The sequence below is a fragment of the Phalaenopsis equestris genome, unplaced genomic scaffold, assembly GCF_001263595.1.
Source record: "Phalaenopsis equestris unplaced genomic scaffold, ASM126359v1 Scaffold000766, whole genome shotgun sequence".
NCBI classification, from domain to species: domain Eukaryota; kingdom Viridiplantae; phylum Streptophyta; class Magnoliopsida; order Asparagales; family Orchidaceae; genus Phalaenopsis; species Phalaenopsis equestris.
Genome location: NW_018165206.1, coordinates 158,615 through 180,608, shown reverse-complemented (window position 1 = coordinate 180,608; position 21,994 = coordinate 158,615). Strand labels below are relative to the sequence as shown.

Sequence of the window (21,994 nt, the reverse complement as noted above, 5' to 3'; positions counted from 1 at the left end):
ATGATTGAGAGGAGTAATTAACCATAGAAGCTTGCACCTATGAGAAACCTGGAACTCTAGATATTAAAGCCCTTGCAAAAATGAGAACAAAATCTCTGAGTAGCATCTTTACTTCTATCTTATATGCCTTCTAAAAATTTGATTCAAAACTTAACACACTTTAAGCTCTCGACATGTCCAGGGTGCACATATGAATTTTCGAAGCCCACAACCATATTTTATTATTGTATCATTTTTTAGTTGTTGTCATTTTTAGTCTTGATTATTTTTTTAACCATTGTGATTTCACTTTTGTTTATTCTTCATTTTATGGACAATTTTAGGTTTGATTTTAAAATTGGTTCTTTCAATTATTATTTCTGGTGATTCGTTCAACCTTTTGTATATATTACCTTACTGGAAGATATACATATATACATACCACTCAATTTCTATGTATTTACACATCTAATACATATATACCACCTTATACATGCATGAAATGGTATACTTCAATTTTTAAAAATTAAAATAGTTATATTTTTTATGTGATATCAAAGATTTAAATTTAGATGTTAGATATAAAAATACATAAGAATTGGGTGGTATGTAAATGCCCATCTTTACTTGAACAAAACTTTATTTGACTGCTTGGTAAAATTCCACATGCAGATGGCGAAAGTCAAAGGAGCAAGCAAAATGGCCCGCCCGACTTCACTAAGGCTTGCCTCGTCGCAATTCAACACTCAATAATTGGCACTGCATCTTTACTTGAACAAAACTTTATTTGACTGCTTGATAAAAATCCACATGCAGATGGTGAAAGTTTAAAGGAGCAAGCAAAATGGCCCGCCTGCGTCACTAAGGCTTGCCTCGTCGCAATTCACACTCAATAATTGGCACTGCGGTGCATTATTGTTGAGCAAAACATATGCTTTGATCAAATGCAACAAAGAACTTAAATAATATTGCAGCCTTCATTCCTTCCAATTTCATAAACTACAAATAACTATTAACATCAAAGCTTTAAAAGAAAATGTACCTACTCAGAAACCCACTGCATAAACCTTTTGCTAAGAAAAGAGGTGGTAAGCCTTAACTCAATTTTCTTGCCTTAAATTCGCCACTTATTAATCAAAACTTATTAATCCCAATATGTTCTAAGTATGAATGTTAGTTATGGGTCCCCTAAACCACTTTCTGGCACTTAAAATCCAAGTTGAGACTGTGATTAGCAGCAGACCACCAACAGCAACAGGCGTGTAATTGAGAGTGTCTTTGGTGATTGGGTAAGCCACAGGAAGAGAGAAGAGGACAGTGATGGTTAGAACCCAAAGGACCGCAATCCAACCAATAAGTATTCCATAGCGGCCAAGGTAGAAAGGCCCAGGAATAAAAGATTTACGAGCTAATGTTATTCGAAAAAATATTGGGAGAGCATAGGCGATGTAGAGGCCAATGGTGGCTATAGACACCATTGCTTGGAATGCTACTAAATTTCCCAAAGACTGCAACAGATGGATTATAACAAAGCCAATCAGATAATATCTTTGTAGAGTATTATAACAAAGTCTGCAAAAAGATTCTGTAGAAGAATTCGAAAAAAGAAGCTGTTTTCAATACATGGAGCTTGAAGCCGATGCAGGTGCATGTTAATGCAATTTATGTACATGATATAATAAATAAATAAATAAAGTACAAGATATGCTTTAAGAATATTTATAAAGTTCCCAAGGTTTGAGGTCATTTTATTTAGTTCTTATATTTATTGCTATTGAATTTTTCACCCCATATAAGAACATGAAGATACTAATAATTTTTTATCGTAAATGCAATGTTGCCAAGTTTTTCAGAGGTCAATTTTTTGTTGAAAGACTTGATATTCTTAAAAAGGTTAGACATAAAATATGAATTATTATGAAAAATATACAACCATTTGGCTACTTCGGATTTATATGTAGTGATCAATATCTTTCAGCAAGTCTTGCTAAGATTATTGAATAGCAGTTGCAATTAGTTAATTATAAGCTTCATTCATTAATTACAGAAATGATATGGGAAAATTAAATAATTAATGGCATCCATCTTTGCCACATAAAGTACAAAAATGTTATGCTAATATTTAGTAGAATAGATAAAATTAAAAAAGCATAACGCTTCGGAAATATGAATGATGTGGATATGCATATATTAACAAGAACAAGCCAACAAAACCATGGTGTTAGCATTCAAAAGACTCATGAAAGCTCATGCCATCTGATTTTTATAAAGCTTCAAAATTATCAAAATTCAAATAATATAAAAATATAAAACCAATGAATAAAATTGTCACTAAAAAGGAATTTTATTACCGTTAGCGCCATGCAGAATGATATAACTGCAGAGAGCCAAACTGCATTGACAGGGACATCTTGGCGGTTAACTTTATGCCAAAACGAAGAAAAAGGCATTGCTCCATCCCTTGAAAATGCATAGGCCATTCTGGTTTAGTAAAAATAGCTAGTTAAAAAAAGCTAATTCATCAAAGGGCATTTAAATCGAAGTTTCTAGTAAATTTTAGTACAAAACATAGAAGACTGAAGATTTGCCAATCTTTGGTGATTTATTTGAAATGAGTAAAATAGATGCAACACCACAAGCACCATTAGGGAAAAGAAAATGAATGATGGATGAGGACATGAAAGATCAATCTCAAATTGTAGGGACAAAGTTTAATGTGATTATGAAGATGATTTAACATATGCAAAAACTTGAAATTTATACCTAGAATTGCTTGTCACAGAGCTCATTCCACAGAAAAATATGGCAATGGCAACAACGCCGAGACAGATGATGCCTCCAACTCCACTGCCATATCGACTTTTGAAGACAGGATAGAACGCCTCAGCAATTGCATAACCGCCAGCATCATTGTCACTGCTTAAAAGATAGGGTATATTTGTAACAGCAAATGTGATGCCAATTAGGTACGCCCAGCCAAATATAATTGATATACCAATGGCGCTAATTAATCCTTTCGGTCCATTTATGTCTGCACTCTTAGTTTCTTCTTCAGTTCAAGATGCAATCTTAGTAAAATTAACTGGAAACAGAAAGTTAAAGGAACTCGAGTGCCAAAGAGCAGACAAATTAGCAGAATGTAAAAGAAAGTAATTCTGATCCCATAACATTATCTATCAGCAGCTGATGGTGGGAATGTTCTTTCAGAGTTGGATAGTTGAAATATCATTTGACAGGTTATAAGATTTTGCAAAAGTTATGAAAATGAAATGCGTGTACTAGTAAGTTAACAGATTAAAAAAACAAAAACTTGAATGACGATACAAGCAAGCTAATTTTGCCTTAGAAAGCAATGAACTTCTTACTTGGTAAGGCATTCCTATTGAATTGGAAAAGTCCTAGTAAAATTTATTTTACTGCATAAGAATAAACATTTTAATTGACATATCATAAAATCCATAAAATAAAGCATGAATTTTGATACAAGTATATAAATCATAAATTTTCAGAATCAACTTTGGGACAGACAAAATACCATTTTCAGAAAACTTAAAATTAAAATGAAGTTTTGATGAGATGAACCTGACGATATCAGAAGTACTTTCATCAGAGTCATAACAGTATTTGGATGACAATATTAAATACTTGGTCAAAATAAGCATCTTGATGAGAGAAATCCATTCAGTCTAAGACCTCTTAACTCTGGTGTCATTAAAGTATCTAAATGCCTAAACAATCTTTATATGAACAAAGGGATCAATATGGATCATCTAAAAAAAAATTTGAAAATCTTAGTGAAAACAACCAAAATATCACTCCAAAAAGACTACAAATAGACCCCCAATATATAAATGAATGGGGACCTAAAAATGAGAAGAGCTCACAATTCTTAAGAAACCTAGAGCTCTATCATTGACTAATGCTTCTGATTATCACCAAGAACCATTATTGTCCGATTTTTGTTTTCTGTTTACAATTGCCAAAGTATTATCATTTGAAATTCATTATCTAACCATTGTTGCCAGATTGCTGCCATCCCATTTAACCAACATTCGCAATCACCTTACCAATATAATTTACTGTTCACCGACACTGATGACTTTATTACTGAATCATCTTCACCATATCTCACTAGTTCCAAAAATCATGTTGCTTGGGCTCAATCATGAATCTTTCTCAAATTCTGTTTCTCATCCTGCCTTCTCTCACAATTTGCTCTCATTTGCTTGCTTATGGTCTCCTCTTTGCATTCTCCATCCCTAAAGATAAATGATAACACTTAAACAATCTCAGCTTTCTTAACCATCAAACAAAGGAGTGTGTTACTTTTATATCTTTAATAGTTTCTAAAGAGCATTGTAGGTATGTTACATTTGCCAATTAGCTAATGTAGTTATAATTTATGTGTAAAATGGTTTATTCAATGTTCCCTTCCAACTTATCCTTTTCATATCAAATGAGATTACATGAAGCTGTTAGAATCATATCAAAATCATTTATTTTGGGTTAAGATAGCTAGATATTAAAGTTTATAAGAAATTTGATACATTAAGTATTTTTTTCCTTCAAATATTCTTAGTGAGTTTTTGGTAATTCTGAATGCAACTATAGCCCTTAATTTTTAGATCAAATTAATGATTACTTACTATTTTATTTATTATAAGGTAAGATTGTGGAGTTTTGCCCATATTAAAAAAATTATTGGCTCTGCCCTTGAATTTGAGTTGCCTACTGATCAAAATACTAAAGGATGGACATCTTAGTAGAAATGATCAGTTAGGTTTTCCTTTTAAGTATGATTATGCAAAATTAATTTGAATAAAAATGGATACTAAAAATTAGAGATATAAATTATTAATTACATGAAGTGATGCCTATAATTTATTGGATATTATAATTTGTATATGATAAAACAAACAAGAGCATGATATGAAGCATGGAGAGAGGGCTCACGGATGGATGTAATTGGTTAGTATTTGTGTTAAGATAAAAGATATGGGAGAGTGATCTTGTAGAAAAACACTAAGGAAAAATGTGGTTGTGTGCTTGTTAGGAGAGGAGGTCTTCTGATCTTTATTGAGCATTATAAGACTACCATGCATATTTAATAAGTTTCTAATACTCTCCTCTGTGTCTTCCCTACAATCCTCATAGGTTCGGATCAAGCTTGATCTTGCTCTTTTTGGTAAAAAAGTTACTTTTGCATCGACCTAATAAGGCTTTTTATATAACGAGGATTATTAAGGATGCTACAACTTTTATAACACTTGATAAAATAAGGAACTCTCAAGAAAAAAATTCACATATTTAATTCAGAGACTCGCCAAATCACAAAAGTAAACTACAAGCTACTATAAGATATTTCTCTAGGAGGTCTTCACCTTTGACCTTTCTAATAAATGACGTGAAGTGCAATGTACACTTAAGTTGATTTTGTTTACCAAGTGAATGTATAATTTATTGTCGATAAAATAATCATTACTCATCGAGTTTGAATAGCCTTCTAAAAAACACAAGAAACTAAACATTCCATTCGGAAAGCAAAAGTACAAAAGAAATTAAGATCTTCCTCCGAGCCCGCTCAACACCAAAAGAACATAGATAAAAGAGAGTATACTCTCTTATGCACGTGCAAATGTTCCTGACCAAGCATAGATCTAGATCTTGGAGTACCAAACAAAACTACGGGTAGTCAAGATAATCTTGGTGGCAAGAACTGAGAACAAAGAAATCCTAAATTTATCAGGAGAATATAGCCATTACAAGATCTCCTAAAGCTGCCTTTGTAAATTTTGTCTCTTTGTTTGGAATTGTAGATATGGTCATAAAATACAAACAATATCAAACTAAAGACGAAACTATTGCTTATAAGAATACAATTGAACTCTTATAATTGTGAATATTTTGAACTAATCGCAAGCACAATAGGGCAATCATGCATATGATTAATGCTTTTAGAAAAAATCTATTGATATCTTCTCCCAGCGATTGGTTGCTATTGAAATTTTTTTTTTTTTTTTTTTTTTTTGACATCTGAGAGTTATTTTGAATTACTTTCCATTCCTTAAAAAGAAGAGATGAAATGAGAGGAAAAAGTAAATTGTTGTTGGTACAGTTTCAATCATATATGCTACAACTCAAATCATATGTACAATTGAACTCTAAGGTTGTGCTTATATTGAATTCTCTTGGAGTGCCTATACTATATATAAATGTCTTGATTATAAGCTGTGTTTACCTAGGGCATCCCGAGCAATTTTTTTCTCCTTAAATCATTAGTAATTAAATGTTTTTTTTTTTGAAAAAAAATAAAATGTTAATTTACCATATGAGCGGATGCATCATATCCTGTCAATGAATACTGGCTCATCAAAAGTCCCACAAGAAATATGTAAATATTGCTATGAATCCCAGCATCATTTTCAGTATTTAAATGGGTAAACACAAATGTTGCGCTAGCCTTTTCAGTAGCAGCGCAGGGAATGAGAATCATGAGGACAAACACACCTATCAAATAAATAATAGGGAAAAAAAAGTGAGAACAAGTGCGCTATCTCAGGTCTGAATGCAAATTCCGTAAGGTGACTAGCTATGAAGATTCAATAGAAAAAAAAAATAATAATAATTAAAGCATAGCAATTGTGTAACATTGAGAAGTCGATATTTACCTAATACATTCCATGCAGCAGCTAGCTGTCCCAAAAATGATAACCAACTAATTGATAGACAGTTTATGAATGCATGGATGAGAAGAATCCCGCCATGAAATCCTATAACCATATATTTGGACGCTAGGTATCCTCCACCTTTCTTCCCTCCAGTACTAAGAAGGATGATCACTTGGATAAGTTGTGCTAAGGAGAAATCTACGCTCGTAGTTACAGCCCACTACCAAAAGAAGGCTCTCAAAGGCTCAAATGAAAATCAAAAGAAGATTCACCTTTAAGGGAATGAATCAACTGCCTGAGAAAAATTAAACTCAATAACTCTAGTAAAGGGAAATCAATTACCTGCCCAACAATGTTGAACCTGCAAAATTATGAGTTATATCATTAGAACCTACGAAGAGTTGTTTAGATCATTTTAGTAACATGTTCATCATTTCAGAGTAATAACTGGCAAAGAAGGGAATTCTCATTTTTTAGCATAAAATGTTAAAACCCATCCACATTAATTATAAAATAAAGGAACCTTAAAAATCACGAAGTTCCTTTTGACATAGTGATAGTTCATTCATTGTTCAGAGAATTGAGTAATTATTATAATAACAAAATTTTGTTAAAAATCAGATCATTTTGCACTATATTATCACTAATAATGTTTATTTGCAGGAATTTCATAGGAGAAGATATGGAATGAAGATCAAAATAAAGACAATATAGCACTTAGGCATTGCATTCGCAGTGTCATAGTGTCATATTGAGCAAAAAAGGCCACAAGGAAATAGAGAGCATGGAAAAAGTGCGGAAAGAATTGGCACAGAAGAACTATATGTGTGGAGAAACAACACCAACTTTACAACGTCATGACGTTACGGAGGTGTAAAAAATATTTACAAATTCGAGAGTCAGTTCCTCGGTGCTGGATTTTAGCATCATAGAGCAAGTTGCTTGAAGAAAATGCTATTTTAAGTAAGAGAGCTTGGTGTCTCAATGTCATACATTAGGCTCTGTTTGGCGCAGCTGCAGCTTTCCAGCTTTTCAGCTGCAGCTGCGCTGCCCGCCCCCCTGCCCCAGGAAGCGGCAACCCCAGCTGCAGGGGGGAAGCAGCTGCGGGAAAACTGACTGTCTGTTTGGTGCAGCTGTGCGACAACAGCTGTGGGGCAGTTATTTTTAGAGAAATGACCATGCTGCCCCTGTTTGTTAAAACTGTTTAAAAAAACTGTAACAACTACATTGTATCATTCAATTATTATTGTAACCCCTGTTTAGTATTGTCACCGATGCAATTATTATTGTCATATACTCACATCTTCTACCGCAAATGTAGCGAAGTGAACCACTGCTCACTAGCATAATCAAAGTGCAAGAATCATAAGAAAATCCAATGCAGTTAAGTAATATGCTTTATCTCTTAAGCTATTAATTAATGAATCTGTATCATTCAAGGACACCTTTATCTTAATAAAAATAGCATAAAGAACATAAGATTATATTCTTTTTTTAACATTAAAGAAGATCATTTTCAAGAAACAGAAAAACAAAATTCTATCAACTCGGGCTTGCAAATCTTTTGGATTTGGGGAGCATTACATACATGCCATCCGATTCTTATATATTAACTTATCCAACACCAAAAAGAAGTGAAATACACATTTGTCTGCTTTACTGTTAATCCAACAAAACACCCTTAACTCATCGAAAAATGGTAGGGATGTTGGGTGCTCGAAAAACAGAGAAGTAAACCGCAAGATTTTTTTTGAGAATATTAGGGCAAAATCCGATAAGGGGCTTACAGATCAAGAGCATAAAAAAAAAAAAGCTACTTACCGCAGCTTCAAGGACGACAAAATGGCTGACGTGAGATGTGGAGGGCGGCCTTCAGAGAAGAGGAGAGGAGAGAGTTATGCGTCGTGCGAGGGATTTGTTTCGGACGGAACCGGTCGGAGTAGAGGAGAAAAGGGAGAGATCGCGAGCACTGCTTTCACAGGGCGAAATGTTTCTCAGGTAGGGTAACAGGGTAAAAAGCCGGGTGACGAAGCTGAAAAGCGGGTTACCATTCGCGGTCGACGTTCGATCGAAATCGCGGGACGCCGCTGTTGCAACGCCGCCCCAAACGACTCAAAAAAACGTTGGGCTACCACGCCGCAGGAAGGCCGCTCCGCCAAGCAGGCCCTTAGACTACCTCAGTGCTAGAAACAACCCAAATTTATCCTAAAAATCAGAAAACTCGATGCTGACACTGTAGCACCACAAGCAGTGCCTTAGCACTGGCTTATGGCTTCACAATATTACAAACAATGCCTCAACACTATAATCCATAGTGTCACGCCCAACGTTCTCATTAATCAAACTTGAAGTTGTTTCATAGATGGTTTAGGGAGGCAAAGGGAGTTATTGTTTGGGAACTCACTGTTAACAGAAGGTGACAGTAGAAGAGTGTGTTAGAGTGCTAAGGGAATGTCATTTAGTCACTTGAAGAGTGAGAAAAAGAATGACAAAGGGGGAACGAAGATAGCATATGAAGGAGGAAGAGCGAAGGATCAAAATTTTGCATTGCAAATTCAATACGATCATATCTTTCAAATTTGATTTTCTTCTTTATACTTTTGTGATTAAATTATTTGCTAATGTGTATGAAAGAATTCATGGATAATTAAGTTAATTTCTAAATTTGTGGTGCGATCATCTTATGTCACTTTAATAAAAAATCATCATTTGTTTATAATCTTCTTGGCATTTTTAATACATCTTGTGCTTTAGTAAATTAATTATGGGGCAATATTTAATTTAACATATCAAGTGTTAAATGATATCAACCGCATCATTTGATGCTTAAGTATGATGTACAAAAATGTAGGACATAAGATAGAACTATACTAGATTAATACTTGCAATCTCTTAAGAGTAGAACTTAATGCAATCTTTTGCTTTAATTCATATAATAATAAAATGAATTTATTAATTGGGTTATAACTTTTATGTTATTGGAAGAGACTAGTAGATGCATAAACTCTTGATTGACAATCACTAATTATAGAATAAAACTTTTGGATTTAGTACAATAAGTTGGTGAACTATAATTCAGAATTATCCATCACTTGTTTTTAATTAGAACCTACTTTAAACTATTTTTCTAGTAAGAAAAAATTCATTTAAAAATTAGTAAACAAAAAAAAAATATATCATTGATTGAATAATAGTTAAGAGATATGATTAGTAATTAAATTACTAAAATAATAATTGTGATCCTTACGAGGAAGATACTCTACTTGCTTTATATTAGTTGCATGATATGTGCACGTGTGTATATCATAAGTTGATCATGCTTTTGGTGTCGTGGATGGGAAAAAATTTTCTGTCCGGATTCCGGACATTCCGGACATTGACAATGCCACCTGTATGTGCGGGTCCCACGCAGGGAAACTATAAAAAAATAAAAAAATGTAAAGACGTTTTTTCAGCCCGACCCGACCCAACGATTTGACAATCCCTCCATTTCGCCTATCCCGCCTTTAAGAAAAACTTTTAGGCTTCCTCGAGTCCAGTGTCAGAAGCTTTCATCCTCATTTCTTGCTCTCCTAGGGTTTCACCATTTCTCTGCTTGGGTTCGCTGCGCTAGGATACGTTGTGCTGCTGCGATGGAGATGGATTTCTCTCTCAATGAAGAAAGAGCGATAATGGATTACAAGAATATTGACAATGCATTAGTGATGGAGGTGAACTTAGTTATTTTAGATTATTTTATGGCTATTGTGGGGTTATTTTCGGTTTATTTCATGGTAATATTGGGTTATTTTTTGGGTTGTCTTTCAGTTTTGCTAAATAACCTAAGAATAACCCAACAATAACACAATAATAACTACAAAAAAACCGAAAATAAATTCAGACCAACTCCTAAATACCCAAAATAACCTAAGTATAACTCCAGAATAACACAATAATAACCTCGAAACTAAACATAACAACTCTTTAATAATTAGAGAATAACCTAACAATAACCTCTAAATAACTCATAATCCGAAGAAGCCTTCAATATTTTAGAGTTATTATTGGGTTATTTTAGAGTTATTTAATAGTTATTGTTGGGTTATTATAAGGATATGTCGGTGTTAGTAAGCTCTTTGATTGTTAAAATCCAACACATATATTTCTTTTCCAATCATTTGACATGTTTTTATTCTTCAATATTTTATTTAAAAAAAATATTGTTAACCAAACAAAAACCCATAAATAACTCTTACATATCCTCAGAATAACCTAACAATAATCTGAAATTAACGCCTACGTTTCCTTAGAGTAGCCCAACAATAATCATAGAATAACTTTAAAATAACCCAATAATAACCATGTGGGTAATTCCTGGTTTTACCCCGAATTGAAACTCAAATTTATACCCTAAATAACTACCAGATATTATTAATGTTCTATGATGGAGTTATCCAGATGTTATTGTGTGTTAATTGGGTTTAGGGTGTGGTGATATCTACATATCTGACCATCTTTATGATATAATACAAATTTATAGTTCTAAAAGCCTGAAAATGTTTGCAATGATCCAGTTGTTGACCGTTTTCTTAATATTATTGTCCACAATGAGCAAGAAGCTTATAAACACTATTGTGTCTATGCACATCATGTTGGATTCACTATCCACAAAGACCACAACAGTTATTAGCCTAAATCGAAGCTAATTAAGAAGAAAAATTATATTTGTGGAAAAGTTGGTCAGAAGAAAGAGTCGCATTTCACCAATACGGTGAAGTGCAAAAAAGCGGAGACAATGACTGATTGTCAAGCCATAGTTCACTTGCTATCGATATTGACGGTAATTGAACAATTAAAAAATTTGTTGAAAGTCATAACTACCACTTTGCGGAAGCCGGTGATAAGCATCTTCTGCATTACAGCTGGAAGATTAGCAAGTTAATGTTGATTTGCTGAGATCAATAACAGGATCAGGGATTAAAGCAGCGAACACATTTAACTTCCTTGCTACGAAAGTTGAGGAAGTAGAAAACCTTGAATTTTCGAAACAGGATGCCAATTACTTTATTCAAAAGGAAAAAAAAATAGAATTGAACAAGATGATGTCAACTCTCTTGTAAAAATGTTCATGGATAGGCAAATTCAGGACAATATGTTTGCGTTGGACTTCCAAACCAATGAGGATGGTAGACTGACAAGCTTTTTATGGAGTGACGGGTCTTGCATACTTGATTACGACTGTTTTGAGTTTGTCGTAATTTTTTGTACAAGCTATCAATTGAATAAGTATAATTTATATTGTGCTCCTTTTGTGGGGGTTAACCACTATTAGCAAAACGTTTTCTTCGGAGTTGGTTTTTTATCTGACAAGACGATTGAGTCGTTCAAGTGGTTATTCAAATCATTCATTCGAATAATGAATGAAAAACATCCAATTACAAATTTTACGGTTCAAAATCAAGCGATGATAAGAGCTATTGAAGATTGTCTACCATGCACAAGAAATAGATTATGTTAGTGGCATATCTATAAGAAAATTCCTTCAAAAGTCCATTGTGGTATGCCTTATAAGAGTGTGAACAAGCTATATGAATGTATAAGGAAGTGTGATTTCGTAGTGGAGTTTGAAAAATCCTGGACTATAATGATTGAGAGAGGAAACCTACACAATGTGTGGTTACATGATTTGTATAATATAAGACACAAGTGGTCAACAACATTCAATTAAAAAATATTTTGAATGAGAATCTATCAACAAAAAGAAGTAAGTCGACAAATAACATCTGTCATGATGTATCTAAGCCCACAAGCTCTCTCACTGATTGATTTTTGGGTCTTGAAAATATTATGAAATTATGGAGAAGGAATGAGAATGATGAAGACTTCAGAAGTTTCCAGACTGTTACTGCACCCACAGTTAGAAAAAAATGTTGAGGCAACCTGGTTCATATTACACGCGGAAACTCTACTCAATTTTTTAGTAACAGTTACTAGATGGGCTAAGTGGAGTAATGGTCGAAGTCTCTTCAGACAGTGAATCTGAATTTAATGTAAAGAATTTGGATAATCTAGAGACGAACAAACTCTAGATTGTTAAATTTGACAGGTTTAACTGCGAAATCACGTGCAATTGCAAGAAATTTGAAATAATGGGGTTACTTTACAATCACTGTCTACTTGTTCATCATACTGTAATTTAACTAAGATTTCCGACCAATATTTATTATTGTGATGGTCTGTTTTTTATAATAATTTTGGATACAAACATCTCAAGGAATCCCAAATGTTTGTTAGAACCTGTAGTAGCTTTCTCTTCTGCTCACACACTCAAAAGTTTGTGTACCAACTAGTTAGTAAAATAGAAGAAAATGAGTGTGTCGAGATGTTCATGCTGGAATCAATGCTGGAATCATTCAAAATGTTATCTATAGATGTTGAAGATATATTGGCTAGGAAAGAACCTCAGCCAAATTAAAAAAAACAAAAAAAAATAAATCACAAACATTGAATGCAATTTGAATGACCCCGCAAAAATGAGGCTAAAAAGAATATCCAATTCCAGGTTTAAAGGATACTGGGAGAGAAACAAGAGAGGTAAAAGTATATATTTTTTACATTTCTAACAATTATTATTCTGTGTAACATTACTTTTCTCTAAGTTGAACCAATGCTTACAAGAAAGGATCAAGAAGCGTCCATAAGCCAAGAACCACAAATCTAATATGAGGCAAATACATTTGCAGTGTCAGACACTCTCAGTCAAATATAAATCTAAAATTCAATACTATTAGTCTAATTTTTTAATTATAATATTTTCTTTTGATGTTCATTCGTATTTACTATTGGAACACGTTACACAGGGACGAGCACACACTGAACTGCTGATACATTCCATTAGTGAGATCTAAGCCAACAGAGACATACATCGCTTGACATATGTTTTGCAAAAAGGAGAATGCGGGTGCAAATTTGAGCTAGTATGACAACATGGTCCACTAAAAGGCAAAGAGAGTATTCTTGATATTGAATATGCTTGCCTCATAAACATGTCATAAAGTAATTGTTAACCCGACATTGGAAAATTTTTTTGTGGATATTGTGAAAGAGATGCTTAAGAAGGTTAAAGGCAACCCAAGTAACCCAAACCATTACTCTTATAGTCCCGAATTAACGCAGACGTCTAAACTAGAAAGCCAACATGGTTTCTCGTGAATGATAAATTATGTTTCCACTAATAAATCTCAAACATTACACTGACACAAGTACACTCTTCCATACATGCTCTGCAAGAAGAAGAGGCGATTCTTCTTTGTTCAAAGCATGTATGGAAGGGTTTACCTGTGCAATGTAGTGCTTGAGATTTGATTAGTGAAAATGGAATTTACTATCCAAGAGAAACCATGTTGTCCTTCTAGTTTAGATGTCTGCGTTTAGTTCTGGAGTACAAGAGTCATGACTTTTGTCACTTGGGTAGTTGGGTTGTCTTTATCCCTGCTAAGTTTCTCTTTCACAATATCCCACAAATTTTTCCAATGTCGGGTTAACATTTGCCTCACGACATGTTTTTGAGGCACACATGTTCAATACAAATAATACTCATTTTGCCTTTTAATGGAGCATGTTGTTAGATTAGCTCAAATTTGCACTCACATTCTCCTTCTTGCAAAGCAGGTGTCGAACGCTTTACATGTATCAATGGTACATGTTGAGATTTGCTTAGTGGAAATGAAGAAATATGTGTATGTTATAAAAAAATTGTGTTATTTATATGTTGTGGATGCGGATGCTGGGTGATATTTATGTGGTTATTTATGAGTAGAAGAATAAAAAAATTGTGTAATATATGTTATATTTTTGGAGTAAGATATGTCGATATTTTGCATTTTATGTTTAGTTTTGTTTGTTTTATGCAGTGTGAAACATAAATCATTGTTGAATTTCTTGTAAATACTGGGGGCTGCCTGTTACTTATTTTCGGATTATATCTAGGTTGTTCTTAGTGTTCTGCACAGGTTATTTGTGAGTCCGTGCATGGGTTATTTGTGGCGTATTTCTGCAGTATAAGTGGGTTATTTTCATCATTTTATTGCATGTGATTTATTTTTGGATTATTTCTATGTTCCGTGTGTGGGTTATTTGTGAGTTATTTCTGAGTTATATCTACGTTATTTGAGCGATCCACGCGAGAGTTATTTCTTGATTCCATCTATGTTTTGTGAGATATTTTCGGGTTATATCTACGTTATTTGAACGATCCGTGTGTGAGCTATTTCTCGATTATATCTATGTTCCGCGCTTGGGTTATTTGTGAGGTATTTTTGGGTTATATCTTTGTTATTTGAATGATCCGCGCGTGAGTTATTTCTCGATTATATCTATGTTCCACGAGTGGGTAATTTGTGAGGTGTTTCTGGGTTATATCTACGTTATTTGAATGATCTGCGCGTCAGTTATTTCTCCATCATATCTATGTTCCGTGCGTGAGTTATTTGTGAAGTATTTCCGGGTTATATCTATGTTACTTGAACGATCCGCGCGTGAGTTATTTCTCTATAATATCTATGTTCCACTCATGGGTTTTTTGTAAGGTATTTCTGGGTTTAAACGATCAGCGTGAGTTATTTCTCGATTATATTTCTAAGGTATTTCCGGGTTATATCTATATTATTTGAACTTTCTACAAGTGACTTATTTCTTGATTATATATGTGTTTCGCGTGTGCATTATTTGTGAGTTATTTCTGGGTTATATCTATGTTATTTGAACGTTCTACGCGTAAGTTATTTCTGGATTATACCTGTGTTTCATGCGTGTGTTGTTTGTGAGTTATTTTCGGATTTTATCTAACTTATTTGAACGTTCTACGTAGGTTATTCAGTGAACCGAACGTGGGCTTTTCCCAGGTTATTTCTGGGTTATCCCTAGGTTATTATTGGGATATCCCAGCAACGACTTGAATTAAATTGAACCTAGAGTATGGAAAGAAATTTATTACCCGATCTCTGTTAAACAAAAGAGCTGTAATTAATATCCAGATATACCTTTAGAAAAGTTGACAGAATGGTAGCCAGAATCCTATCTATTTCAATCAGATTGATAGAATGGTGTTCATATATACATATACAATCAAACATCAAAGATTCAATCAGATTTACAAAAACATACAGTCTTATACACAATTTAATCATCCAAATAACGCAAATCTACAAATCTTATATGAAAGCTCTGCCGTAAATCGAGGCATTTCAGTCCGTCAATCTAACTTATCCTTCCAATTGACTCTGTCACCCTGTACAACTTAAAGCATAAATGAACTGAGGCTCAATTTGCTTACAATGTCGTGGGTAACAGCCAAATGCATTTTATTAGGTAAAGAATCATAAAATCTCCATTTGCAGGCCTTTGGATACCCGGCAAGCAGAGTCCAGTGTTCATTATGTATTACTGGAATCAATATTAATTCTGCTTCACTTATTGTTTCCATTGTAATATGATCAACAACCCCCCTCATTTTATGGTGTATGTATATCTGCAAAAACAAACTATGTGATTTGCTCAGTTTAGAGTGGTGTATATCAAATGTTAGGAAATTGGCTGTTTACCCAATGTAATGGAGACACGTAGAGATAGTGTCTATATAAATTGAGTGATTGGCTTCTCTTTTTCTCTATCCCAATTGTGAACATATCTACATGTTCAGTGCCTAAATAAGCATTATCTCAAAGAGCTTCAATGCACTTTTGACTTATATGAATATGACACTCTTGAATTACCATATCATCGCTGCATTTGAGAGAATTAGATTATGTTAGAGTTCAATACAGAAATCTGGAAGAAAACAAAAGCAACATGAGTATATCAATATACGTGGTCGTGTATCTGTTGAAGCATGCATCTATCACTTGTTGCATGTGTGTTGGTATGAGGTCTCGATTGAGAAACTCTATTATTGGATACTCTGCAACTGAAAGTGTTGTAGCTTCCTTATCAAGGATGTCATCTTCAAATGCAGTGGTTGATTTTTGTTGGTTGTCCTGCTCAGGAACATCTTCAACTGCTTTCATTGTTGTGAGTTATGCCCCGTGTTCCCCAGCCTCCTCAAAATGAATAGGTTCTTGGGCCGCAATAATGTCAGAAGTATCCAGTATTTCTATTATTTTTGTTTGTTCTACTTCCGAAGAAGGCTTTATTGGCTCGACACTAGCCTCTAAAAAATCGTGTATTTGTTTTACTAGATAATCTAATTTGGCCTTGGAAAGTTCCTCAACTTCCTTTTTTGATCCGTCTTTCTCTCTCTCTCTATTTTGGTGAAAGGGATAATTCTTTTCCTCTTGGTTCTAATGCCTCTAGCCTTCACCCTTCGGGTTAGGCTACCCCCTAGAGCTTCAAGTATCCCCTCCTTCTATTTACCTTTATTTATTATTTCCTTTATTCCTTTGATCTCGGTCTTTAGCTTTTCCAATGTGTAATCTATAATATTAAGTCGCAAATTTACAGATTCCATAAACTCAAAAAGAAATTTTCATTCATCCCTCAGAAATTGGAATATATCCTCTGATCCCAATATGGCTGCCTGAAAATATTTGAGAATGTGTAGGTTGAGGGATGCTTCAACTGAGAACCTGAGAATTAGCACCATCAAAATCTGGTGACAGTGGAGGGGAGTGAGTTTCGGGTTGTGGGATGGCCATGAAGGGATCATATGCTATATTAACTGGAGGGGCAAGTAAACCGACCTCATCATCTTTTAAGTCGGCAAAAGAATCTAAAACCTACAAAAAGATTCAGTTAAATAGTTAACTAAATAACAATTCAAAATTGCTTAAGAAATAACTCTAAACTCACAACAGAAAATAAATTACTCTTTTACAGTGGTGAGCCTCTGAAAGGCTAGATGAATCTTTGCAGAGTTCCAACCCACATTTATTGGTCACCTCAGCATGCGAGATTTAGCCTCATGAGCAGCAAGGATTACCACGGTTGTGCGCTCATAAAACCACAATAGCGCAAACAAATCAAAAATCAATATCTCATCTAAACCAAATAACAAAAATTTTTTTGAGATAATCATAATACACTAAGAATCAGAAGAAAAATAAATTCATTCAAGTATCCCAATGGCTGACCCCTCCTTACTTTAATTGCGTAGGTATTGACTTGCTCAATAAGGAAGTCACATACCTTTGTAGGCCAATTAAATGAAGAAAATGAATCTAAATTCTCAGCAATCGAATAGAGCCCTTGGGACACGCTAAAATTACTAGATGGAAAAAATAAATTTGACTACAAAAATTTAATATACAATTATTCGAGTGAAGTGGAGGACTCTCCGAGTGATACCTTCATTAGTTCACTCTTTGTTTGTCTTGCATCCATACCACGGATGATTAGTTTCTTCCAATTTGTTGTTGGTACTTTGTTGAGCATTCCAATTAGCAAGACAACTTGATCTGCATCTAAACTTACCTCCTTTCCACCCAGTCTGAATACCAATTGATCAATATTACATCAATTCAATATGTGCATAGTCAGGATATCATCTTGAGGGTATGAGGGGAGTTCAAAAAACTGATTAGCATTCAAATCTTTCAGTTTTGATCATGTCTCCTCAAAGACAATTGGTCTAACCTTGTCCAGAACTTTTCTAACCGATGATGGACGATAGCTACAATTCATGACTATCTTGTTCACCAACCTACATGAATAAACAACAATTTATTAACACTAGCAGAATAACAAAAAAAATAACTCAACAATGAACACCCGAGAAAACCCAGAAATAATACCTACCAATAAGAACTTAAGGCTAACTTGAGAATTACAAAAGCATCACCCAAGAATAACCCAAAAAATAACCCAAAATAACTCTAACCTAACCCTATAATAGTCTGTCATAACCTAAAAATAACACCAAAATAACCTGAGATTAACCCAAAAATAATCCAAGATAAACTCAAACAATCACATTTTGTCACTCCTTCGAAATTCACCTCAGAAGCACAGCGAACTCTAGCAGAGCGTCAAAGCGTCGGGTCGGGCCGAAAAACGTCTTTACGTTTTTTTTTTTACAGTTTCTTTGCATGGAACCCACACATACAGGTGGCATCGTCTCATTGGATTCCGGACGTTGCTCTACTTCCGAAGTCTGGACAGAAAATTTTTCCTCGACCGAGACCCTAAGCTTAATGTTGTGCAAGGCAATGACAAAGTAACAATGTGATATTAAAGATAATTATGGGTTTAATTAAGTTAATTGAACTTATTACTTCCAATTTTTATATCTTCCAATATCTTCAAAATTTATCTATAGTACTACATATCAAATTGTTCAATTTGACATTTAGAACTTTATAAAATTGTTTCGATTGAAAATATGAGAATATTAAATTTTGGAATACATTTTAAGTTGCAAAAAAAAAAAATTTTACCCAATTTCTCAAAACTAGCTATTACACTAAAAGAATCATTTAATGCTTGACTAAAATGTACCAAGAAATAAGAATTAAGAAAGAAATATAACCAACTAATGCTTGCAATCTCTTAAGAGTAAAACTTAATGCAATCTTTTGACTTTAATTCACATATGAATATTTCGAAAAAGAGGGCTGGACCAACCATGTTATCGGAAGAGACCAGAAGATACTAAAACTATTGAAGGCCAATCACGTATTATTGAATACAACTATGGATTTAAAAGTAGTAAGTTCGTTAATCATAATATTAAAATTATCCGTTACTTGTTTTTAAAATCAGAACCCCTTTCAAGTATTTCATTAGTAAGAAAAAATTAGTGCAGAATTAGTAAACAAAAATTTTTAAAATCGATTGAATAATTAGAAGATAAGATTAATAACTGGTACTCATTATAAATTTAATTGTGATCTTCATAGAAGCGATACTCTGCTCATTTCATAAAACAAAATTACCATGAACCTAGTTGCAAAAAAAAAAAAGAAAATATGTATTCAGCACACATTTTCAAAAACTAACACAACATATAAAAACATGTAGATATAATGAGATTCTGAGAAAAGCTTTTAAATTTTCTTTTAAAATATTAACAAAAAGCCTAAAAATACTTATATATTTGCCATCAAATCCACTCATCTATGTTAATTGTGCTTGCAAAAGAGAGCACATAAAATTAAAACATAGCTAACTAATCCAAACTTTTTTTTATCCTCACACTGGCCCTGTGGAGTAAACAGAAAATTAATCGTTATGAATTAAACATGCTGGTTAAAGTTTTAATAATATTAACAATGATGCATGTGTTTCAGCTGCCAATAAAATGATAAATAATATAAATACATAACAAAAAAGTGCAAAGTATAATTAGGTAATTTCATAGCAACAGATCATAGAATTTTTATTAGGCACTGGCATGTTTCATAATGGTACTTTAGATAAACATGGTTATTGAACACGCAACAACATGCAAAGTGGAACCTTCACTCTGAAAAACTGAAAAAAGTCATTAAAATATTTTAAAATTTTCAAAAATAATATTTTGTTTCTTTAAAATAAGTATCATATCCAACATTTTTTTACTTTTTAGTAAGGGCATGTAACTCCAATGATTTACTGAAAACATTCAAAATTTCGAAAAAAAGGTAAGTCTTTTTATTTGTTATACAACAAAGTGGCGTTCTCATTGACAAAAAAAATTGAAGAGAAAAAAATTAAAAAAAAAAACAAAAAAATCATGACATGAATCATTTTGATCATTATGTAATTGTTAGGGCATTCCTTGGAAGCGACGCACTGTATAGTCTGAGTATAGTGAAAAGTGTGCAAGGGCCGCTACACCGATGCCCGGGTGTAGTGTCAAATAAGCAAGGGTTCCCACATTACGAACGAATGCGGGTAAAGAAGGTAGTCCATGAAACTAATGAAACTAATATTAGGATAGAATCTTGGAATATATGTACTCTCAATGGTAAATTAATGGAATTAGTTGATATTATGATTCATAGGAAAATTAATATATTGTGTATTCAAGAAACTAAATGGTTTGGAGAAAAGGCTACGGAGATTGATAATTTAGGTTTTAAACTTTGGTATTCTGCTAAGAGTCGCACTAGAAATGGTGTAATTGGTAATCATAGATAAGGGTTTGAAAGATAATATTGTAAAAATTAATAGAGTTGGAGATAGAATTATAGCCTTTATGATTATCATTGATACTAAAATTTTTAATATTATAAGTACTTATGTTCCTTAAGTAGGTTTAGATAAATGGTCTCAAGATAAATTTTGGAATGACTTAGAAGACTTAATACAAATGATACCTCTTGAAAAGAAAATTTTTATTGAAGGAGATTTAAATGGGCATGTCAGTAGAGTGGTAGAAGACTTAAAAAATACTCATGGTGGCTACGGTTTTGGAGTAACTAATGAAGAAGGTTGAGTTATTTTAGATTTTGTTTTAGCGTATGATTTTGTTATTACTAATACTTTATTCAAGAAAAGAGATGAGCATCTTATTACTTATAAGAGTGGATTTAATAAAACACAAATTGATTATCTTCTTATGAGAAGAATAGATCGTCGAGATTGTAACGATTGTAAGGTCATTCCAAGTGAGAATTTAAGTACCCAACATCATTTATTAGGTCTAGATTTTAGGATGAAAAGTTTTAAAATAAACAATACTATGACTCATCATCGTAGAATTAGATGAAGGAACTTAAAAAACAAATAAAATTACTTTTATGAGTAAAATTCAAAATTTCAAAATTTGGGATATTTATGAATGTTCATGATGAAGCAAATGTTAAGATATTCATGAAGAAGCAAATGTTATATGAGATAAAGTAACAAACACTATTAAATGTGTAGCAAAAAATGTGTTTGGAGAATCAAAAGAAAAAAAAAATTATAAATAAAAATAGTTGGTGGTGGAATAATAATGTGCAAGAAAAGATAAAATATAAGAAGTTATGTTATAAAAGTTGTTTAAATGCAAAAGCTTAGAGAACTGAGAAAAATATCAAACGCCCAGGGAGTCTAAAAGAACAATCTGTGAGGCTAAAAATTCTGCTTTTAATGATCTTTATAATAGATTAGATACTAATAATAGATTAGATACTAAGGAGGGTGAAAAATATATGTATAACCTAGCCAAACAAAAAGAAAAGAAAAGTAAAGATTTAACTCAAGTAAAGTGTATTAAAGATGAGAATCAAAAAGTACTTTTTTTTGAAAAATATATTCAAAATAGGTGGATGAGTTATTTTGATAAACTTTTTAATGAAGTTTCTGAAAATACGATCGACCTTAGTGATCTTAATATCGTGAATAATAATAAAACATTTCATTTTTACTGTCGCATTAGTAAAAAAGAAGTTGAGGAGGCTTTAAAGAAA

General features: G+C 33.1%; 1 pseudogene; it reads right to left on the bottom strand.

The window, feature by feature from the left end:
- Positions 1–931: 931 nt before the first annotated feature.
- The window catches only part of LOC110031098, a 24,156-nt pseudogene continuing 3,093 nt past the window's right edge, over positions 932–21,994 (bottom strand).